At 39.3% G+C, this 25,204-nt stretch overlaps 1 long non-coding RNA gene across 1 annotated transcript; it reads left to right on the forward strand.

The window, feature by feature from the left end:
• The first annotated feature begins 651 nt into the window (after window positions 1–651).
• LOC148223651 (uncharacterized) lies at window positions 652–24,302 on the forward strand. The gene is made up of 6 exons (XR_015804177.1): window positions 652–744; window positions 2,093–2,282; window positions 9,520–9,737; window positions 16,431–16,532; window positions 18,238–18,442; window positions 24,176–24,302. It is a non-coding gene; the product is annotated as an uncharacterized LOC148223651 (long non-coding RNA).
• The last annotated feature ends 902 nt before the right edge of the window (window positions 24,303–25,204 follow it).

Raw genomic sequence — 25,204 nt, forward strand, 5'->3', positions numbered from 1 at the left:
ATGAGAATTTCTATCACAAGGAAACTGATATTGAGGTTAATGCAAAGGAAGAGGAACTGAGCTGTAACTCTCAGCAGTTTAATTGTGAGATGTTATTCTGGCTGTTCAACGGCATAGGATATTCAGGTCCCAGTGACCCTTATGAGTCAAATGAGGTTTTGGTCACTGGCTCAGTATGTCTACCTTCAGGTGAGGATGGAGGTGACTTTCTGGCCTCACTATGGTAGGAAGATGGTCTTCCTTTGTGTCAGGTAGTCTCCAGGCACCATTTCATTGGCCTCCACAACTCACAAACCTTCTGCCTGCACCAGCTGCACAGGTTTTATGTATTTCTCTATCCCTGAAGTGAGAATAAGAAGTCTTTCTGTTTCACTGTGTGTGTCTATATGTCATAGTTGCTGAGCTAAATCCTCAGTTATGTTTATATTCCCATAAATTTGCGTAGCTTTTTCCACATTTGCCAGTGTCCTCTCAGCCGCGGGTGAGGAAGGGGGCAGGAGCAGCATCCAAACCTGACAACCTGAGTGTCATGCAGTATGTGTGTCTGGGTGGCCGAGGGTGGTGGCACTGCTGGCAGCCCCAGAAGCCCCAGTTTCCATGGCACTGAAGACATTCTCCAGCCTTTTTCATATTCCACACACACACACACAAAAAGCTCGGAGCAAACACCTTCTTTTGCAGAAATTTGGCATGACCGTCTCCTTCGCTGCTTGCCTGTTCTTCCACCCATCTTCCCACAAAGAGGTTAATAAATGTTTACTTTTTTTCTTGTTTCCATATGGTTTGTTCGCAGGCTTTTGCTTGTGTGTGTATGAATGCTCACTTGCATTGACTGCTGTGAGGGAATTGTTCTACTAATGCTCGCCATCTTCAAATCAATGCCTGCACATAACAACAGAAAGTGCCTCAGATGTAGTGGTTTCCACAGGACTATTGTTAGGCCTTTGTTAGGCATTTTTGAACCTAATAAATAATGTCAAAAGTCTCTATCCTAGCCAAAAATGTTCCCTTTGAAACAGTTCTAATAGTATTTTTGTTCTGCAATGTCTCCCAGTGTTGTGAAGAATTTGTGCCTCACAATAGGAATCTGGTATATCGCGTGCCGCTTTGCTTTTTTGCCTTTTTTTTTTTTTATAATTTATTTTAAGATGTGAATCATTCTTTCCTGAGCAGGCCTAATTCTAGAGGAATTCCTAATTCTTTACATAAATGTTGATTTTTTTTTAATAACCGTACCACTTGGAACTTCAGTGCTGTAAATTCTACTAAATTTCACGAACTACAGGAAGAACAAATCTTAATAATGATGGAATGAAGGGGAGGGTAGCAAATCATTGAACTTAATTATAGGCTATTTCGGTGAACCTTCTTTATGTTTTGTTGCATAACTCATAATTAAATTATATCTAAAGTAGGGCTTTAACAATTGATTTATGCACTGAAAAGCAGTGATAACAATGGTCAAAGATGATCACAGTAGTCCCCTCTGGCTGTAATATCTATTAATTTAGACCATAATGACTATTTATTCTGGAAAAAGCCTCTAATTGGAGACTGTCTGTGATTCATTATGCCTTACATAGTACATATTAGCAATTTCATCTGTCCTTACTATGAAGTATAATTTGTGGATAATATTCCCATTTCAGTGGTGCAGTAGTGGGTAGCAAAGCATGCTAGGAGAAACATATTTGTTATACATATTTTATTTCTGTGCATTTTACTTTGCTTATTTTAATTAAGCTCTGGGGAAAAATGTCAAACCCACATTTCTCTGCATTTATTTTCTCTGTGGCACCAAAGCTGTTGGGTGCTATCTGTATTAAAATACCTATTTATACTGTGGGGTTTTATTTAGTTATCTCATTTCACCTTAGAGATAAAAAAGACACTTTAACTTGTTTTTTCACTATGGTAAAAATAAGTGTTAGATCTACAGTTGGAACTTGTTTGTGGTGTTACATGAGTCTTAAAAAATTTTACTTCTGTAATTGTAATAGAGAATGAAACTCACTTGGGGCTTGATAAATCAAGCTTCTAATACTCCCAGTGGCAGTTCAGTGGACTTAGATCTGTGTTTATTTCTTTGCAGCTAATGTTAGCAAAATAGCTACCTTGGACTTGCAGAGGGCAGAGTGTGGCCTGCTTAGGAGCATCTCTGGCAGAGTCCATTGGGAGGCAGCTCTGAAGAGCAAAGGAGTCCAGGAAGGATGGACATTCTCTAAGAAGGAGATCTTAAAGATATGGAAGCAGTTTGTCCCCACATGCTGGAAGACAAGCAGGTGAGGAAGAAGATACAGTGACAAAGGATGGGGAAACTGGAGGTACTTAGTGTTTTCTTTGCCTCAGTCTTCAATAGTAAGATAGGCTGTTCTTTAGGTACCAAGCCCCTGAACTGAAAGTCAGGGAGAGGGAGCAGAATGAAACCCCCATAATCGATCACCAGTTAGGCAAAGAAGGTGATTTTCCTGTTCTGTTCACATTGATGTGGGCCCCTTGAGTGTTGTGTACAGTTTTGGGCACCACAATATAAAAAAGGCATTAAGCTCTTAGAGAGTTTCCAAAGGAGGGCCATGAGGATGGTAAAGGGTCTGAAGGAGAAGCTGTATGAGACGTGGCTGAGGACACTTGGTCTGTTCAGGCTGTAGGAGACTGAGAGGAGGCCTCATCATAGCCTACAACTTCCTTGTGAGGGGAAGAAGAGGGGCAGGTACCAATTTCTTCACTCTTGTGACCAGTGACAGGACTCAAGGAATTGAAGCTGTGTTAGGGGAGCTTTAGGTTGGATGTCAGGAAGAGATTCTACATGCAGAGGGTGGCTGGGCACTGGAACAGCTCCCCAGGGAAATGGTCCCAGCACCAAGCCCAACAGAGTGAAGCATTTGGACAATACTCTCAGGCACATGGTGTGACTCTTGTGGTGTTCTGTGAAGGGCAGGAGTTGGACTCAGTGATTCTTATGGGTCCCTTCCAATTCAGCATAGTCTATGATTCCAGGAAGAGGAAATGGTCAGTGACCTTCTAAAACACTTTGATACACACAAGCCTATAGGGTCAGATGGAATCCACCCCAGGGTACCAAGGGAGCTCACAGAAGAGACCACTAAGCCACTTCCCAGTCCTGAATAACTGGGGAGGTCCCAGGTGACTGCATGTTAGCTGATGTGATGTCAATCTACAGAAAAATTTGGAAGGAAGATCTGGGGAACTACAGGCCTGTCTGCCTGAGCTTGGTGCCAGGAAATGTCCTGGAGCAGATCATCTTGAGTGCCATCAGATAGCACATACAGGACAACCAGGCAGTCAGGCCAGCCAGCATGGGTTTGTGAAAGGCAGGTCCTGCTTGACCAACCTCATCTCCTTCTATGACAGATGACCCACTTAGTAGATAGGGAAAGGCTGTGGATGTTGTCTGCCTGCACTTTAGTCCACCTTGACACTGTTTCCCATTGAATTATCCTGATGAAACTGGGTGCTCATGGCTTGCATGGGTTCACTGCTCAATGTGTAGAAAATGGTCTGAATGGCCAGGCCCAGAGAGAGGTGGTAAACTGAGTTACATCCAGCTGGTGACTGGTGAGTAGTGGTGTTCTGAGGGCTCAGGACTAGGGAACTGTTTAATGTCTTTATCTGTGATCTGGATGAGGGGATCCAATGTATCCTTAGTCAGTTTGCAAGTGACACCATGTTGAGTGGGAGCGTTGATCTGATGGAGGGCAAACACGATCCAGTGTCTGCCTTTCCCACACAGAACTGTGTCCTGCTGATGTCCCTGTTCTCAAGAGCAAGGAGAAATTTAACCACAATTCACCTAGATGCACAAAGGATAGGTGAGCATGAACTTGCTTTAATGTAGTCAGCTTCAGAAATGTGCTGTAAAATGGGTCCCAGTAAGTGTTTGGGCAGGTAGCCCATGCTGAATCGGTGTTTTGTTGGTACTTGAGGTGGCTATCCTGGCACAGTGTCTCTGTGCATAGTCATTAATCCCCAAGGTACATTAAGTCTCTGCTGCTTTCTTGCTCAGTTACATGGCTAACAGCTCTTCTTTTCTGAGTTCACCTTTAGTTACTGCCAGTGTGAATTCATTGCTCTCCAGCAGAACCCTGAGGAGGTGCTGCTGGTGCTGCTGGGGCTCTCCAGTGGTGTGGGGCTGGCTGGTCGTGAGCTGGCCAGGCAGGTGGCCAGAACTCTCCTCTGGCAGCAGAACAGGAGCTACATGAAATTCAGCCAGGGGCTTGGCTGGCGTTCTGCATCTGCTCTTGGCTGTGTGCTTTTCATGCCCCTGCTGCTGGGGCTTGGCTGGCAGGACTTCGATGTGTGCACCTGGCCCTGCTGCCTTTTGGACCTAGCTTTGGGAGGAAATATTTGGAAAGACAAGGAGAAGACTGTGCGTGATTCCTTGTTCTCTTTAGTAGATATAAGCAGCAAAATCCTAAAAAATCCTGAAATATTCATTTATGTAGTTAAATTAATGACACATGAAAGGAGAGCAAAGTTATATTTGTTCTTCTAGTGACAGAATCGAATTGCATTGTTACAGTCAGGATACACTCCTGAGATCAGATGAAACAGGCTTTTTTTAATGAAGGAAAACCCCTAATATCTTATGAAAACACTGAAAAAACTACCCAAAGGGGACTTTTATTTTTTTTAATCTCTCATCTTCTGAAGTGTATCTGAAATGCACTGGTTGGTTAAATGATTCATTGCAATTACATTATCAGGTGGACTTAGCACTTTTGCTCTTTAGTCATTAATTAAAAGGACTTTGAATTTCTGAATATATTTACTACCTGCAAAAATTTTAAGTTTGTTTCAGAAAACTTACACCTATATTTTTTGTGAACTGTTCCTTCTCAACCACAGCTAGTTACTATTCATGGAGTAAAATTGCTTTTCTAAAGTTACACATTATTTTCTCCTTCCCCTGATGTAAGGATTGGTCTTTCTACAAAGAGGGGTAATGATTTGTGATTAAAGCTTGTTTTTGAGCAAATGTTCATCCATGAGTACAGAAGAATGGTCAGTGTTGGAGAATATGTCTGCCTTAACACTGTGCAGACACACATGATAAACACATGACTGTAGCCAAGTAGAAAAAAAAAAGACAAATTTGCTGCTTGTCAGCTGCCTTTCACAGAGATATACCAACAGAAAAATTGACCCAGCATTTTTGTGTTATCTACAGAGTGCTATCAATCACAGGGAAATATAAATCCTAATTATATTCTAATTAGAAAAAAACCCATAAACTCAAACCCATATTTGTCATGAAAAGCCTTTGTACTTGATACTGAATTTTCAGTTTATTCAATTTATTGTGCTATTACTGATGTCCATCCACATTCATCATCACAATTTTTTTTTCATTTACACCACTTAGCCAAGCTAATATTAAAGCTGATTTTTCTTTTGCCAGGTGTCAGTGTTAGGATAAAGCATTTTGGAAAATTTCAGCAGGCAGTATTTGCCAATGTACTCCAATAGAAATAGATATGGGCAGTATATTGTTTTCTTTTTTTTTCAGTGAGAAAAATGTATGTGATCATGATAGTAAGTAGAAAAAGGGAAAAAAAGATTGTCTGTATTTATAGTTGGAACTTCGTACAGAATATGAGTTAAGTTTCAGTCTCAGATTATGTAAGTAGGATTTTCCCATGTGTACTGTAGCTCTGTTAAGAGTTTAGTGTTTCATTCTCCCGAGCTGTCACTGACCCTGAGCACACAGAGATTTCACATATCCTGAGAAGACAACTGTGAGTGTGGTATCCCCCTTTCATGATCTCAAACATTGCTTTCCTTCTCTTTTGCCTATGGTGCAGCAGCCTGCTGTCATCCCCAGCATCAAGACCCACCAAGGGGGCAATGATTCCCTTATTCTCTGGGAATGGTCTTCTGTGACTCATGAGCTGTGTAGGGGGAGATGTCACCTGAAGGAAATGCAGTGAATGGGGAGCACGGTGTTGTGGAGGATAGTGGAAGAATATGAGAGGAAATGCAGGATGGAGGAGGAAAACGAGAATAGTGACATAACCTGAGTTGCCTCACACTGCTGGTAGGTAGAGTTTTGTACTTTGACCCCTGTCAGGCATTTCTTGTGAAGCTAGTTTGGCCATATATGTCTAAGTTGTACAGCATGTGCCATTGGTTGTGTAGTGATCATTTTCATCACTGTTTTGAGTGGTCTCGTTCGAGACAGCTTTTGCAGCAAGCCAAAAAATCTTGAAAATAGTTGATTTTGAAAGAGGCACTGATAAAAGGTTACATTTCAATTACATTTTAATTCTGGGTAACCATTTCCATGAGGTTATAAAAGGCTCCTGAAAAAACAAGTTTGAAATTCAGAGGAAAAGGGCATCAAGTATCAAGGATAAACCTATGGGGCTTCCAACTTAGCTTATATTAATAGGCAGGTTTAGTGCTGGTTGAACACTGAGATGTCAATATTTTTGAGTATTTAATTTTTTCTCTTGCAAGCTAGTACATGGACATGAAGTACAGAAAACAAGAAGATAAAAAAGAGATTTCATCATATCTCTAAAAACTGACCAGGGCTTGTCACAAGACAAATTTCCAATGTTATTTGAGATTAAATTCTTTGTCAAAAGACAGCTGAAAGAGATTTTATAGTGATGACTTTGCAAACTCTTGAAATTGTTGAGCTTTGATTTGCATTTTAGAAATATCTAGCTTTAAAAGGGAAAAAACATTATAGAAGTTGTAGGTGATTTAAATTGCTTTTTTAATGGGAGGGGTAATAATGGTAAATAGTGTTATGTCCATTATTTCACAGTCTTGAAGAAGTGGCTCTGGAGTGCATCAGATACAGCATCACCAGCCAGTCGAGGGAGGGGATTGTCCAGCTCTGCTCTTCACTGGGGTGGCCTCACCTCGAGTTGTGGGGACAGTTTTGGGTGCCAGAATATAATGGAGTTCTTAGTGTCCAAAAGTTCTTAGTGTCCAAAGTGGGGCCATGGAGATAGTGAAGTGTCTAGAGGGGAAATCATATGAATAGTGGCTGAGGTCACTGGGTCTGTTCAGCCAGGAGGAGTCTGAGGGTGAACCTCACTGCAGTCTGCAACTTCCTCATGAGCGAGAGAGGAGGGGCAGACTCTGATTTCTTCTCTATGGTGGCCAGTAGCAGGACCTGGGGGACTCCATGAAGTTGTGTCAGGGGAGGTTTGGATATTAGGAAAGGGTTCTACACCCAGTGGGTGATTGGGCACTGGAACAGGTTCTCCAGAGAAGTGGGCACAGCACCAAGTCTGACAGAGTTCCAGGAACACTTGGACAATACTTAGAGGGACATGGTGGGAATTCTGGTTTTCTGTACACGGCTGGACCCAATGATCCTTATGGATCCTTTGGGACTCCTGCTATTCTGTGACTCTGTAGTCACTGACCTAGTTCAGAGGTGCGAGTTAGTGAAAACAGAACTGACTCTTTGCCTGCTGTGGAGTTGTTGGAAGTTTTGCTGCTACCTTCAACAGAACTGAACTTTCAGGCATTTTTCCTGTCTGAAGCTGCTCATAATGGCCCTTTGCTACAAATGCAGATGCAAATGAATGTGCTTCATGGTTGGCTCTGCTGAACTGGGGCTTTTTCAGACTTGGTCACTATATTCCTATGCAATGCTGCATTTAAGAATCAAAAACAAGTCAAAATTTGATTAACAGAGAAATTAGACTTGTAATAATAAAAATGAGAATTTGATTTGGATAAATGAATGGCTTTAGGTGAATCCTTTATTTCATGGAAGATTTACCTTAGGAATTAGATTTCTGTAATTTAAGTCTAGAAGCTTTTATAAAATGGCAGCTTCTGTGTTTCATGTAAGCATGAAGAGAACATGCACACTCAAAGAGGTTTCAGTAGGCAGTATAAGTATTGACTTGGATAATCTGCATGAGAGCAAAAATATTTTCCATCTTTTTTCTTTAAAACAGCTGTTATATACAAATGAGTAAGTCCATTTCAGTATCTAAGATGTACTCATTGCATCTAGCTATGCAACACACAGTGATTCTCAAAGGCATGCTGTGAGAATTGGAAGCAGACAAATGAAAAGTTATGGAAAAATGGCATCTAATTCTGTCAGAATTGCTGTTGTTTTTCCCTTCCTTAGTCAATTTGTATATCTCCTGCCTTTACTGTGCTTTGGATGTATGTTGCTAAGAACTGACATATCTACTGATATTCAGTTTTACCATTTGTATTAATAGGGGTTTTTTATCTCCATTTCACTATGACATTACATCAGCATTTTGTGTGTGCCCGCCCCCCCATACTTCCCCAGCTTCAAGATGTGCTCTTTTAGATTTTTTTTGTGTGTGTGACTTTAACAATGTTCTGTTCACTTTTCCTTGGATAGACCCAACAATTGCTTGTTGACCCATTTTAACCCCTTTTGAGCATCATCTTCAAAGTGTAACTGTCCTTGACAATGAAAGAGACCTTCCTATTGTCTGGTCCTTCCAGGCAATCTTTAGCATTGAGTTAAATGGCTTTCAGATGGAGGAGTTGGCTGGAAGGAAGGAGACAAAGTGGTCTGTTGTTTCTGAGTGACTTTGCTAGAGTTTCCCTTTTTTCTTTTAGAATGGTGCATTTCTATAGAAGATGACAGACGTTTTGACAGGTGCAATATGCTTTGAACTGTTGTGTCAGATAATTCTTTTGTCTTGGTTTTTCCCAGCAGAGTGGTACATCTCCTTAGGATGCTGATATGCATATTGTTTGCTTTTCATTTAGTGTGGTGAAGCCTTCCATCCTCCTTTTCTCTCTCCCTCTCTAACGTTTTTAATGGCTCTTTGCATATATAGCTGACCCAGATGGGAAGATGGAGTGTCCATGACTTAAACCTCTCTTTCCAAACTTTTGATCATGATAACTGACACTTAAAACTCTGGAAATTATAATGGTAATAGAGAAAGAGCTCGCAAAGACACACAAAAGCACAACCTCAAATAAAATATTATTAAAATCTCATCTCTGACTGCAATGAACTATGCTTGGGTGAAAAACATGATTTCAGAGCTCTTACTTCAGAGCAGGAAATATTTAGCTTTAGTCATCTGACCACTGGTCTAGGTGAAAACAAACTGTAGTCCTGTCATATGATGAAAACAGGTTTGAGAGGAAAAGAACAACTCCAAGCTAAGTTTTAATATTTACATTTTGTCTTGCTTCTACTAAGGATGCTTTATTTCTTTCTTAATACTCTTACTGATGAAATTTTTTTCTCAAGTAGGTAGATTAATTTATTTGGAGTATGCAGAGCATGTTCTATGTTTGTAGGCAATGTTTTTGAAGTGTCAGCTCTGGGGGTTTTTAGTCCTGCTATGAATTATTGTGTTGTAAACAGCTGCACTGGTAAACTAGGCATGCAGAGAATATATTGGGATTTGTGCCTGATGCTATCTTTCTGCATCAGTCCCTGCTTCTGCCTGCTGCCTTCCTGCCTGTTTTTGACTTAAACAGAGTGTTTTACTATTACCTTTGATGTTTTCTTTTTATTTTCAGAGTTAACATCCCTTCTTTTCGTGGCCTGAGTATGACTCTCATTCATTGTGTCATGAATGACATCCGTGTTACTGAAAGACAATCTGACCCTGAAAAATTGAAAACAAGATCTTCTTTTGCCGTTGCTTCACATGGCACAAACTCAATGGGGCAGAGAGATTTAAAGGCTGCCAATCAAACAGAGGAATGGACAACATAATTTACTGTAACAGGGAGAGGTAACTTGGAAAGTTCTACTTTATGGATCCTTGCAGAATATCTAAGAACTCAATTTAATAGCTCATGGAATATGTGTTTTTTTAAAATACTCATACGAGATTTTTTCAAAATCAAGGACTAGCAGCTAACTCTCTGTAAACCATAGTTGGCTGACCTAGTGGCCTGATTTCTGAGAATTGCAGGAACCCATCAAACTGTATTTTTCACAGTCAGAGTGACTCAATCTCAATCTAACATTTTAGCCTACAAGGCAATTTAAAAATTACATGTGTTATGGTATATAGTGGGTAATCTTGAATTGAAAAAAAGTATAATTACCTCCTCTAATAATAACATTTATGGGAAGATTTTGAATGGTGCTTATGATAGGCCAAACAATAAAGAGCTATATTTGTCTCTTTATTAGTAGTAGATGCCTCTACTAGTGCTGCAAAGACTTCTGCAGCAGTACTTAAGCACTTGAGATCATGGATCTGAAACACATGGCTAAAACATTGTTTGAAATTCAGTCTCCTTCCATAGAAGGGTGCTAGTAATTGTTACACTTGACTGTAAAAGTACTTATTTGGGATCACTGAAATTTTCAATCTCTACAGTTACCTTTTCTTCTGTGAATTCCTGTTTACATTACAACGCTTACTTTTGTAAGTCAGTCATACAAACAAGATACAAAATCTGTTTTATTACCTATTCTTCTTAGCTGAAAACACAATATTTTTGCCATCTCTGTTCTGTGCTCACCTGTTGCCATAGTCTCTGGTTGTAGATTTCTTTATTTATCAGACTGATAACTGGTTGAAACTCCATATGTCTAAACAGTAGAAAATATATTCACAACACCAGAAATTTCTAAACTGATTTTTGTAGTTATCTATTCTAGTTTTATGTAGGCAGCTAAGAACAGGTTCTCATGAAGGTTGTTGAATGGTCTTAACAAGAGGCCTATTTACTGACACCAACTCTAATTGGAGTGTGTCATGGGAAGCTCTCGTCTCAGGAGATCTGACATTGTTCCAGGAAGAACCAAGCAGATGCAATGTTAAATTGCTTCGGGCTCTTTTGCAAAGTAGAGCATTTCTGAAGCTGGGAGAATTTTGCCAAGGGACTCACAGGGCATGAATTTCTCGGGATGATGTGCATCACATTCAGTTTTATGGTTTCCATTTCACTGTTTGAGGACATTGCATAGCTGAATAGATTGAAGGGGAACCCACGCCTTTTTCACAGGAGTCTAGTGTAAGCATGGCAGAGTCCTTGTTATGCTCATCAGTGAGATGGGTATTTATTAGTTGATCAGTATCTGAAATTTCTATAGGGTTCTCATAAACAAAATGAAGGTGATTGCTCTTTTGATCAGGTCTAGTAGGAAAATATGCAAAGAGTTCTCACAGGCTGCTGATGTCTCAAAATATCTCCACTGTAACAATTCACAGGCTATACAAACTTCATGGTTGTCAAGTGTTCTGCTTGCCCTTGCCATATAGACGTCATGGTTGTCACTGGAGATAGAGCGCTGTACCTTCTGCTCCAAACACATAGGCTCCTACTGTCAGGGCTGGTATCGTGTTGGGAGCATGGGGAGACTATGCAAATTGGATAACATAATGCTGCTCATATGAGAGCTGACTGTGCTAATTCCCACGTTAATCCTGTGAGTGAGAGCAATATGAACAAGACACTCACCCCAAGGCTGGCTAAGGCCAAGCCATGTGCTCCCACCACTGAGAAAAGCTGTGGCTGCTCTCCAGGTAATCAGCTGGACTCCTGACTCCTCACTAAAAGGTGCACCCACCACCTGAGAGCATTTTCTATTATCCTAGAACTGCTGAGTGTGGAATAATCTGTGAGGAATCCACTGATGAAAAGACATTTAACATCAGCTCTGAATCTTTCCATCAATTTGCTGAAATTTGCATCACCCAGTCAGCAAGAAGGCCATTTAGGCTTGCCTTTGTCGCAGGAACTGTTTCACTTTGTCTGGCAAAATAACAATAGATTGATGCAGCTTTCTTAGAGAGACAGAATGGGAGAAATAGTACTTTTCCCTGTTTGATGCTCAGGAACCATTCCAGGCTCATGGGGTGGGAAAGAATCTACTAGTGAGTCAGGCGATGATAGTTGTAAATCCTTTTCAGCTGAAAATATTCTATTCTATTCTATTCTATTCTATTCTATTCTATTCTATTCTATTCTATTCTATTCTATTCTATTCTATTCTATTCTATTCTATTCTATTCTATTCTATTCATGCTATGCTATGCTATGCTATGCTATTCTTTTCCATTCTATTCCATTCTATTCCATTCTTTTCCATTCTTTTCCGTTCCATCCTGTCCCATCTCATTGATGATGCTTAACCATTAAGGTTTTTCATTTATGGGGGATTTCTCTCATGCAGGAATTTAAGGATGAATTGAAAGAGATGATGCACAGAGGCAATTCAAAGTTGCTTTGATTTCTACTGAAATACTTTATGTAGAATTTAGATGGTTTCTAAAATGTTTCTGAATGACTTTGCTCTTTTTATTTGAGCTGAATGTTTCCTGCTTTGATGTATTTTCCTTTTATAAAATATTAATTTTAGAAAAACAGTATGTTTCCCAAAATCATACTGATTATATCACAATATTTAACAAGATTTCCAAAGTGATTTCTTTTCAAGTTCAAATTACTTTGTTCTGCATTTTCTTACTTATCTTTATTTTGTAATTTATTTTATGATACAAGATAAGAAAAAAGGAAATATGAAATATCACCATGACATATTTGATGATGTCAAAATGAGGTCCATCATTGTATGGATCTTTGCAGTAAAAGTTTTTATTCTACTTCCATGGGAAATATCAACATAGAATATTTTAAGTTAGATGCACAACAGGTGCATCACTTTTCCTGTAGTGTTTCTTTTCAGGTTTCCCAGATTTGGATATGAAAACCAAGAAAGCAGCTGCTGCTTCCTTTCCACTGAGTTTAGTTTATACACAGATTGCCGTTTCAGCATTTTTTGTTCTTGCTTGATTGAGAATTGAGACCAATTGATTGGCTTGGCTTCAACCTGCCCGTTTAAAGTCTTGAGGGTGACCCCTAGTATTAGTAGGGTAACTGATAGATAAATAGAAGGAATCAAGTTTCTATTATTAACTGAGACTTATAGTAATAATGTCAATCATTTAAATTGTCTGGGTTATCTGGGCTAGTCAGGGTTTCCTGATCTTGGAACATGACTGTTATGCCCTGGCTCTGAAGGTGAAGGGGATGAGGTTCTTATTAATAGATACCCTTGGGAAGGGTAAAATCACTGGTGCTTATATATATATATATCTATATATCTGTAGGGTTTATTTCGTAGCAATGGAAATGGGGTGCTTGGCAGGTTGGGCTATTATTATCTATAGTAATACAGCAGTATAAAAACATTTCAGACTTCAACTGAAATTCATTTGCTGATGTTGATTGTAGAGAAAAAGATCACAGAAGGTGTTTTAGTACTGTGTTGCGAAAGGCATTTTAGAGGAGTATTGCAATTACTGCAAAAAAGAGGAATACACATGCAAAAAGGCACTGGAAAATCTGGATGCTATATTTTATGTTTATAAATATTTTATATTTATGCTTTAATACCTGTTTTACTTTAATTTAATATTGTGGCATTTTTTCTTTCTTTCTCTCTTTAGAAGTCAGAACAGAAGGGATACTTCCTTAGAATTCTCTTAACTATTCACCAAAAACCCCAGCAAATCACTTTAGCCCTTCAGAAAATGTCAGCATAATTAATAGCATTGTTTTCCTTTTATGAACAGAGTTTTGAGTGTTGGTTATGGATGCAACAATGAATACATTGATGGATAGCATCAACTTTCTGTATTGGAGAGCCAGAAATAGGAAAAGATATACCACAAAAGTATAATTAAAATGATTTAGGAAGAAAGAAAAATTTCCAAAGAGCTTGCAGGATATAAGAGGCCAAATATTATTGAACCTACTACCTGCAATCTACTGTTGAACATAAATGGTAGGAGGCCACATCAATGGGACATTACTTTGCAGTAAATCTTAATCTTCAACTGGACAACAATTAAAACATTTGCCTGTAAATATGCTAAATCTAACTATCTGGAAAGGAAGTCGTGTGTGAAGTGTACCAATCTACAGAGACCAAGAATGTTTTCACTGAGCTCAGATTTATCTTCCTTTTAGTGAAGCTCTTATAAAGCCAGTCCTGGAGGGCACCCTGCTCTTCCCTTATACAGTCCCTCTGGTCAAGGGCAACACCTCAGTGGCTGAGGATGCATAATCATTAATGCTATTTAGGAATACATATTTGTATTCATTGTAGATATCATGAGCTTATTGACAAGGCTCATAAATTGGAAGTTCTGAGCCTGGGAACTCCTTCCTCCAGAAGCACTGAAATGCCAACCCACAGGTGGTGTTCTCAAGGACTTGTGTTTTCTTTGGATGTGTGTACAGTCACGGCATCATGAAGGTGTTTAAGTGTAAATGAGAAAGGAATTTGGTTATTAACTTAGGACTTGTGCTTCTCCTGTGGTGATGAGTGAGCTCTTTCATGGTCCTATCACAGCTCCCAGGATCAGTTAATGATATTAATTTCGGGCACACACAGAGTTTTCCTCAGATTTTCTACAGCCTTACTCTCTCCCTTCTCTAAATTGTATTCTATTGTCTTGAGATGTAATTTGAGAGTTTTTGCTGTCTTTGATTTCCTATTATGTACACTGTGGGAGAAACTGAACTAATCATGACATAGTCACATCTGCAAAGTGGAAATTTACTTTGGTAAAATTAACTGAGACACAGACACATTGCATGTGTAGTAAGTAAAACTGGGACATAATCTCCACTTGCTAATGAATTATTTCATAAGGATGTACAACTTGAAAAATGAACACCTAAGTGGTAAGCTATATTTCTGTGTCCCAGCATTGCTTTGCTGGAATGATGCATATTCCTGGAGGAAATGCAGATGAGATTAAATAGCACACAGCTTTTTAGCCTCCATTCTGAACACGATGCACTTTTCTGGACATAATACAGATGAGAATATAGATCTTGTGCAATCTTTAAAAAAAAATGTTTCTTAAATGGTTTTCACCTTGATAGCTTTAAGGTGGGTTTCCTCTATCAAGATGAAGATTCTTGATGATGAAATATTTGACTTATGGCCCAATTTCAAAATATAGAGATTGCTGTAATTTATTGAGGTGCAGGAAGAGGAATGACATTGATCATCTGTTGTTCAATTTAGTTTTAATTTTTCTGATGGATGAAGGTTGAAAAAAAACCTTAGTTAATTTTTATGTGTCAGCATTTCAGTAAAATGCTGGTGTGGGTTTCTCTAGTACCTATGACTTGGATAAGGTTGGGGGTGGATGTCCCAAAGTGAAATCTATATTTATTTTTTTATTATATGCAAGGGAGGAAGAGAATCCAAGACCTGTATTTTCCGTAGCTGCACAGATTATTTTTGAAACACCTGGTTTGAACAGAGTTTACTCTTGAACCGGCTAGGACTAATTTTGTTCCCAAATCATTGGGGACACTGCAGCATAGCATGTTTACAGTGTGTTTAATCCTATTTTACTATCTGAAAAGGGTCTCTAGTCATATGTGTGTGCCTAATCCTGCACCACTGTCCAGACCAAATAAACCAGGCATCTTTCCAAGGCCAAGTCTTTCAGTTATCTTTCAGAATATCTGTGACCTGGCTACCTAGAACACACCAAAAGAGAGGGTTGCTTCAACCTGCAAGGATCACCCTTGCTCCTACCAGAGTTTTGCTCCTGAGAAGAAACATGCCAGAAGAACATCACTGCCTCTCTTTGACTGAAACTTGCCCTTAGCTGCCTCAGAAGTCATAGTTTTCAGGACATAGAGTGTTTATATTCTATTGTACATACAAAGGAGAAATAAAACATGTATTTATTTTTGCTTTTATTTGCTGGTTTAAGAAAGTGGAAAGTCTAATGTGTCTAAGAACCCATTTTCCATTAAGCACTCTCTTTAGTTGTGGTCAGTATGAATGACAAGCTGCTCACTCAATCTGAATTTTGTGCAATATTTTATTCACCTGTAGGTAACCAATTTAAATTTTGCTACAAGGCTTCTCTTTGTTTCTCACATAACTAATCATATTAAATTATTTAAAAATTTATCTCGTAGTCCAAATTCAGTGCAATAAGGGATAAACAGTAGACAAGGAAACTTGGGACATTCTGGACTCTCTGTCACTTCTGTCTACAGCATGATCCACTAACTGAATGAGCCAGTTCAGCCAGGGAGTAACATTTGCCTAAGTGGGCACGGGTTTCAAAATCTAGGCCATACTTCTTTACAATTATTTTTCTTTATAATTTTATTCAAACTTTTTCACTTCAAGATTACTCCTCCAGAAGAAAAGCAACTGGTATCATTATTATATAGTTCTATGGCTTGTCAATCACAGGATGTTTTCCAATTCTATTAAGTTTTGTTTGTAATGAGACAATGGCAATGTGTTTTTTAGATGTACTAAAAATTATAATCAACAAAGAAAATGGAGCTGTTTAATGGGGATGAGAAGTTATTTTCTTTCTAGTTTCTTATTACTCTACTGCTTAATTTCTGGCAGCATTGCATTAATGTTAAGCACTGGTCCCCAGCACCAAGTGGCAATTTATCATCTATCTTGGCAGGCTTCCCTGCTTCATCCTGCACCTGCCTCCTTGAAAGAAAACAAGACATCAGATACTTATTCAAATAATGCAGTAGCTGATCAGCAGAGTATCTACACAATGGTAAGTTATCCATGATGAAAGGACAACTTTTTCATGCATTATATGTGACATATGTGTCCTTTCTCTTAAGATTTATGACATTCATGACGGTGACTATTGTTACTATAATCAAATCTTTTACAGCCTAGCTGCAAAGGTTCAACTTATTGTCAATAGATTTCTATATGAGTCAATCATGCAATTTCATAAATGCTTTGAAACACCTGCACTCTCGTTGTAAGTGCAGAAATAGCAGTATCATGATCTCATCTTTCAAGTCATGAAACTGCTATGTCTCAGTAATTCCTTATTGGCAAACAAAGTGGGAGAAGAATCAAAACTATATGTTCATTTGCATTTGCTCCATATAATACATACATCTGCCACATATATACATTAGTGTGTATATATATATATTTGTACCCACATATAGAAATGTGGGCCTGTGTATGTACACAAACTTTTTGAAGAATAGATTATGGCTTTAAAGCAGAAATAAGATGTCAAGGGAAAGATGTATCTATGAGTTAGAATGTGAAGAGAATGGCAGGAATTATTCATAAAAAGGATCAATAAAATCTTATTCACAAATATGAAAGGAAAGGTCATGTGTTTTACCAGAAATTTGCATTTTACCAGCCTCACTGGGAACAAAATGTATAACTGCTAGAATGCAGGATGTCATATTCCTGCTGGCATGGAAAGGGGGTCCTTGGCTTAAAGCATTAATTAGCCTGAGGTGTGGAAACCAGTTCTCTGCAGTGTCACTGATCCCCTGGGACTGTCTTCTGGCTTCTCTGAGCCTCACTTCCCATCTGTAAAATAGTTAAATGTAGCCTTTCCTTCTGCATTGTTTGTATGGGCAATTAGCAAAGACACACAGGCACCAGTTAGCTACTTGTATTTGGCCCAGAGTGTTTAAAATATTAGAACAATGCAGCTGTATATGGCAGCATCGTGATTTATAAAGCTAGGTTATGTTCCATTAAGGAATACTTTATTATCTATGATTGCTGGGAATCCATATCAACAATCCACTCTGTTAGGATCTGTTATTAAAGGTAATTCTTTTTTGAGGGCTCTCAGTTTAATGAGAAAAACAAAGAGGGGGTAGAAACACTCAGTGAAAATGGAGCAATTAAAGAAAAGTGGCAAGAGTATGAGGATATGTGTTTTATCCAAGTGGTGGAGGTGAAGAGGTACCCTATAGAAGTACATTGTACAGTGAAGATGTACCATGCAGAGCTGCTCAAATCATTAAAAGACAAAATGCTTCTTCCAGAGCAGACACTTGAATTTAGGAATCTCTATGCCAGGCAAAAGTGTTCTGGGGTTGGGAAATGGCCCATCTCTCTCTTTCTTCTCAAGCTGTTGTAGTCAGACTAAATTTTTGAATGTGGCAACAGAGAAGGACTGCAGTGATGACAACAAAGTACTTTAAGCAAAGCTGTTAATTTAAAGTGCATGTTGGGAAGGATTTTAGCACAGAATGCCACATTTGCCTACTGAAATGCCATCTACAAGAGCCATTTGATCTGGAGGCTGTCTCTGAAAGAATTCTTCATATTGACATTCTGATTAGGAATTTCCTTTTTTTTTTTTTTTTCCCCATAGCCTGGTCTGCAGTGAGGTCCTGTTTTATTTTCTGCCCAAAAGGAAGGTTTTCTAGTTGTCTGCAGAGCTTATTCTATAGCTGTCACATAAATGGGTTTCTAATCTGTCATAGAGTGCTGAGCATTAAGAAATATCTGCCTCCTGAAGATCTGCAGATCTGGTTCGGCTTTTATTCCTGGAGTTGTGAGAGGGTTCCTGTGTATTTGGAAGGCTTCTTGGAAGACCTTTTCCTGTTGTAGTGCTCGCAGTGGTGCAATCATCAGTGCCAAAAAGCTGGAGGTGGGCCATCTTACTGTTGCAGCATGAGAGCTCGGCAGGTATGTTGAATCCAAGCCTTTTTATTGCTGCTCTGTCCTACCTAGAAAATTGGTTTTCATTCTTTCAGGCTAGAATTTTGCTACATTTATGTGACCTTGATATTTGACAGAGGCCATTCTTCCTCCCAAGGGAGCAGAAAAGGAGGAGAAAATCAAAGCATGTTGATCACAGTAACAGTGCTCTTAACTTCTGAAACCATGTTTTAAAAAGAGCCAGGGCCAAGTACTGTGGACTCCTGGAAGCTGACAGACAACACTAATTTAATACTTAAACAAAACCACAAAATTTCAAATGTCTCCTGGGTTGTAGTGGTTGGGGTTCTTGCCATAGCACTAGTGCAGCTCAGTAACCGTGGGCAGGTTTGGCAGCAAAGGGTTCCTGTAGCACATCATCCCCCCACAAATCAGAGTTCTCTGCTCCTCACAGCGTGACCTAGGACTGTGCTGCTCTTGCTCAGCACTCCACAGCTGGGGCTAGTCTGGGGAGTTGATTCTGGCTGTTAGACCTCAGAATCAAGGAGAAAAAAATACTGGGAATGCACATGGACTTTTTTTGGTGTGCCATACTGTATATATGGCTATTTGATTTCTCAAGATTCCTTATGTGTTTGGATACCCTAATATTCTTAATGAGTCCTCGTGTGCAACTGCTTAGTAAATACCAACCTTAATGCTAGTGACTTAAAAGCTTTGTTCAGTAGCCACAAAGGCAGAATAAATGCACAAGGCTTTGTGTATCTGGTTGCTTGGGCAAGTTGCCTTACTTAGCAAATGCAAAGATATTAAATTTCTATTTAGATGATTAAAAAAGAGTTTCTTCATGTTTTACCGCATGACTTGCTCTGTTTACGGTGCATTAGGTGTTTACTATAGTGATAGAAAAACGGCACCTTCTCCATCTCCCTCTCTTCTCCTTTGTAACAGATGTTTCCTCAGAAGGACTTGCTGATCACCTGTATCTCCAACAGCATCTAACAATATTTCATTTTAAAAAAAAGGTGATACATATGCTCACCTTCATTTTGTTAAGTTTTGATTTCTAAAGGTAACAGCTAGTGTCAGGTTTCTCAAACTGCTTCTTCTATTTCTTGTTTTCAATTGACACAGTGTGCTGTGTCAGCAAAATCCACAGCTCGCTGCCACATTCTCTTTTGTGTGGCAGTCGTTTGACACATGAAACTGGCAGCTGCTCTTAAAGGACCCTGCAAATTAACCATATTAAAAATACAAAATGTGGAGGGCTTCGTTTTCACGACGGTGGGAAGCTTTCTTTTTAATTTAGGGGTAAACCTTTAATTCAAGGGTAAACCTTTACTGCCATAATTAAAAAGAAGAAGGAAATAAGAGAGTGTGTTACATGCAACAGGATTGCTAACACCAAAAAGATAGGACGAGATGGGATCAGAACAGCTCAAGGAGGGGTTATAGATTCAGGTCTTCCAATAATTATCCTGACACCTGTGTTTTTGACTGCAAGCAACAGTGTTTTCTGCCTGCTGTCACTGCAGATATTTGTGCTCTGTTTGGCTCCTACACATAATTGTCACCAGGGTCAGAGCCTCTGGGAAGGGTGTGCTGATGATTATGGAAACAGTCTTAGACCCCTTGGAGCACTCCTGTTTTTCAGTGAAGTTGCACATGACCTGTGGGCCTGCATAGACTATAAACAGATGCAATCTATGCAATGCACTGAGTCTGAAAGACTGAAATAGAACCTAGCAATCAGCACTTGAAAAATTACTTTGTTGGCATTCCCCCCCCCCCCCCCCAAATTTATCCAAATCTGGAAACAGTAACTTTCAATTATTTGGGCAGTTTTAGCGTGGGAAGTTTTCATTTATCTGAGGAGAAAGAAAAGATCCCATAAGATGAGTCGGGCAGGGTCTTCCTTTTGGGATGGAGTTTTTAAGCATAAAATGCAGCTTTTTACACTTGAGTTTCTGTGAGGCAAGCTCATCCTGGTTTAAGTCAGTGCTAGCCCAATCTATGCTTCAACAATCTGTGAGAAGTAAGGGGAGACCTCATGGCCAGAGGAGAGGAAGCAACATGAACATCATTTTCCAGAGGAGAGTAGGCAAACCCAGAGAATGAGTACCAGGGAGTCAAACTACCATGGGGAAGTTATGGCCCATTGCCACTGTAAAAAATTCCCATTGTAACAGCATCCAGTCTTTTCCTCTGTGCTATGAGCTGGACCACACTAACACAGAATGTTGAGAAGAATTTCCTGTAGTCCAAAAGGAAAAGAGCTGCAAGGTCTTCAAAACTTCCTAAAGACTTGACTCCTGCCAATCTGTTTTAGCCTGCAGATCTGCAGCATTCATTGCATTGGTGAGCAGTGGCCAGAGCTTCAAAGCAGCAGCTGTGTCAAGTGGCCAGAACCACAGTTGTGTCCACTCACACAAGTGGTAAATGCACTTAAGTGTCTTTCCTTAAGTAATTTCAGATCAAAATGAAAATTTAGAAAAATATTACAGATTTTGAGTGAAAGTGAGAGAATGCAGAGAATTCATTGCTATATTTTGCATTGTTTTCAGAAAGTGTTTGGCTCTCCAGAATTAAAGAGTAAGGAGGACAAAAGCCTTGTGCTGTGTTTCTTCATAATATTAAAAATGTTAAAGATCTATAATAAATTTTTAAAAATATGCATAAGAATTACTTTATCCCTATCCTACTGATCTCTAGGAGAAGATACTCTGTTACTTCAGTTGCATTATGGGCTGGACCTATAATTTTGATCAATATTTACTTTATCAGTGTTTTATCAAAAATCAAAGAATTTAAGGGGTTTAGTTCCTCAGTATCCCAGCAACCTCTCAGTTCAGCATGTACGGAAAATCCATCTTTCATCATGAGTGCATAAAGTGAGTTGTTAATTTGTAGTAGGAAATTTTTGTCAAACTTACATATTTAATTTGCTTCTGTCATATGAATGAAGCCAACCATAGAACATTCATCTGGAAAATGCCTGCCAAAGGTCTGTTTCATGAGTGTCCTTTGCATGGCCTGGAGTTGGACTCAAAGATCCTTATGGGTCCCTTCAACTCAGGATGTTCTATGATTCTAAGTATTGAGCAAAGCCAAGATGTTCTTATAAAGGACTTTATGCTTGCAAGGGAAAGACGAAAAAAATGGTGTAGTCCCCTCCTGAGATCATAGCAAAGCTTTTCTCCCAGTGGTATGAGCAGCACCAACCCAAGGGCTGGAGAAATCTGTGTGTCTGGGCAGATGTCAAAGGACTGACAACCTTTACCCACTGGAAAAGGAAAATACTCGGATTTAGGGCTGTGCTATCTTCCACACAAAGGTCCAAATGTAGCCCAAGAGAAAACCCTGTGAGACATTTCAGGTAGTGTTAACTGGCCTCATCAGCCTGGAAGGCACTGGGTGTCTGGAACAGGAAGAAACTAGGTTAAACTATAAATAGGAGCAGCACATCTCAATCAGCAGCACTCCATGGAACATGCCAAGTTACCTGTTATCATTAAACAGGAGGATTTGTGAATTAGTCTGTCATGTCCATATCAGGTGAGGGTCAGTGACATGAGAGCAACATGTTTCATCAGGACTCTGAAAATTGCTGCTTGCTCCTTTTCCTGAGCATCCTTTTCCTGATATCTGAGAGGGTGCTGCCTTCCTATCCTGAACGGGCTTACAAATCAGTTTTTAAAGCTGAAGCAGTCCCTTAAAAAGTGGTTCCCACTGCATGTTGAGATATAAAAGTTGTGAATTTAGCTGCTTTATTTGGTTAAGGACAGTGTAGTGATACTTCTTCTGTTTCTCGCTGATGGAATTTCAGGAGGAATGTGCAATATGCAGGTTTGGTCTCATCCAAAAGTGATGCACAACAGAAGTTTTTCCTTTGTCTTCAGTAGTCTTTTATCTGGCCATTTGTGCCTTTTGGCAAGCGATATACAAATTAAATGAGTCATAAAAATGGACATACAATTAAAGTTTAGATTGGCTTTGTTTCACTAATATCTGAAGTAACCATGCAAACCAAAAACCAGATATTCAACTGAAATATCAACATACGAACAATTTTGAAACCTGAAAATATGTGGTGAAAGCATTTGTGATAATATTTGAATAATTTATAGGTTATCTACTTGACCATTCTGCCCACAGTAATCCAGGTAAAAATACAGGTGAAACTAATAAAATATATTTCTAATTGCAGCTTATTCTTTTAGTAATTTTAAATTAGGCCAGCAACTGTTAAGTGCTTTTATTTAGGAATAGAAAAAAATGCGGGAGCTCCCTAGTGGTCACAATACATCTCTCCAGCTAAGTCACATTCCCTTTAATGCTAAAAATTTCAGCTGATAAAAAGCTTTATTCTAGCTAATTTAATAATTGCAAGCTATTTTAAAGATATAATTTAATTAGTAATGCTTCTGTCATCCTGTAAACCTATTGTTTTGAAAATTTTCACATCAAAATCAAGAAAAGCAATCAGCACCAAACCCAAATAAATTAAGCAAGGGTAGAAAAAGAGATTCCCTGAATTTCCAGTATTGTGTACTACACATCCTTCCTGAGAATGAAGGGAGTTTAACATAAGCAGAGCAAACTCCAGGTTATTTTCTCCACAGGTGTGTATGTCCCACTACATTGAGGTCTCATCCATGCCTGGAGACCTCACACATTGTGCAAAGCAAGTAACTACTGGTAACTATGTTTTGGCATATGTTTGACACTGAAGAGAATGACTGCCCCTGGGGCAGTGTGACTGTGAACAGGGGCTCTGATGGGCCTCTGCAAGTAAGGGCTGGTTTTAGTAAATACTTAGAAATACATTTCTACTTCTCCATTATTGAAGTGTTTTATGAGCTATAAAGAGAGAGGGGGGGAAAAGGATGTCACATCAAATTGTGTGTATTGTGGCTATAAAACAAGGCTCAGTATTGAGTCTATATGTTTCCTACTCATGGTAACAAAATGTTGTTGCAGCTAGCTTGGTTTCCAAAATCAGAGCTCCCAGAGGATTTATATTCACACTGTATTAGGGTTAGTACTTCTGTTCTCACTGAAGCAGTCTGATACCTAATACACCTGTGAGGCACAGACATTGCAGCAGAACATGTATAATTCATCATTTTGCTTAGGATTTGTGGGAAGAAGTGAAGAGGAAACATTGCAGTCTTTTCTCTCCTGCTCATATGTGGCTGTGAGCACAAGGCTGACCCCCCAGGTGTCCTAATGCAGTCTCTTCTGACACTCACTGGCACTGTGTGGGCATAAGCCAGCTGCAATTTTGAAGTCCTCCTCCTTCCTTTCTGCCTTTGAGCATAACTGCTCTGCCTGATGGCCATCCCCTGAGCTGGGCACTCCTGGAGCAGAGTCCCAAAGCAGCCTTGCAGCCTGGCCCTCCTTGTGCTGAGTGTTTCAGCATGTGCACACTGCTGGCTCATGGATCGTTCCCAGTGCAGGCACTCACGTGCCAGTCCACAGCCAGGGCACTCAGCACTTTGTGAAACTAAATCTTCACTTTGAGCGTCCTTATGTGTGGAGCAGTGTCTCCATAGCACAGCTTTATGCAACCACTAAGGTGTGATTATGGGCATGATGTGTCTGATTTATAGTACTGAAATCAGTGTAAAAGGTCTTGGTTTCTACATTAGGCTGGGACTGTCTAACACAGCCTTGAGTATTCTTCAGTGCTAGGAGATAATTACAAGATTTAGTGTGCTTCTAAAGGAAAGTTACTTCTTATTATGTTTTTATTTGCAGTCTTCTGGAATAAAATCACCAAGGACCCTCAAAAATACTTTCTCTACTCCCAAAATGCATTGAAATGACTGGTTGGGAATAAAAATATCAGAATCTACTTTGTTTAAAGGTTGCTGCTGACCATCCCATTTACTGGGTAAGTAGGGAGCAGAATCAGGTATACAGTTAATTACATACATACTAAGTACATACTGAAGAAGAGATTAATTTTGCAATTTTATGGGAAATGACAGAAACAGCTGATTTCCTGAACTGCATTTTTTTTTTAATACAAAACAAAGAAAAAAATTTTTCATGTCATCCCATAAATCTCTGAGCTCCTCAACGTATTTTAACACTGGGCATACTCCCTTCAGCAAGTATTGTACTATTCCACATAATATTGAGTTATTATAAATTCAAAGTCCATTTTAATGCTAAATAATTAATGCAAGTATGGAATTTTTCCTCTTTGACAAGATATTTGAATGTGTAAAATTAGATATTTAGATTTTGAAGAATCAGACATAAGAAGGTAAGCAGCTGTGACATGAAGGGCAAATAATTATGTGCCCTGAATTCACTATTAAGGATGTATATAGCCAAAAAAGCACTATTTGAAGGCTTGATCTCTTTGTTATGATGCAGGAGTACCCACAGATAGAGCAGGTTTGGGATCAGGAGTAATTTACAGTGTGAGAGAATAAGGGAAGCATGGACAGTTCTGTTGCAGGATGGCTTTGTGCAGGGTTTGTGGGGTGCTCAGTTAGAGCTCGGTGGGGATCACCTTCTCATCAGCCTCCATCAAACCTTCCACTCGTGTCGAGTCTTAGGGTTTCTATTTAAGTGATGAGGCCGTTCCTACCCCTCAGACACTGAAAATTTTGTAGAGTCTCACCAGTCAAATAATTTTGCATTCCTTCAGCTGCTCTTGAACATTAATGCTTTAGTAAAGTGAATATCTTGTATGTACATTTCCTATCCCTGGTATTTCCTGCTACGTTGAAACACACAGAGCTGTGTTGTTGTCCACCTGCCTGCAGCAGGGCT

Source organism: Sturnus vulgaris, chromosome 5, assembly GCF_052056855.1.
Source record: "Sturnus vulgaris isolate bStuVul1 chromosome 5, bStuVul1.hap1, whole genome shotgun sequence".
NCBI lineage: Eukaryota > Metazoa > Chordata > Aves > Passeriformes > Sturnidae > Sturnus > Sturnus vulgaris.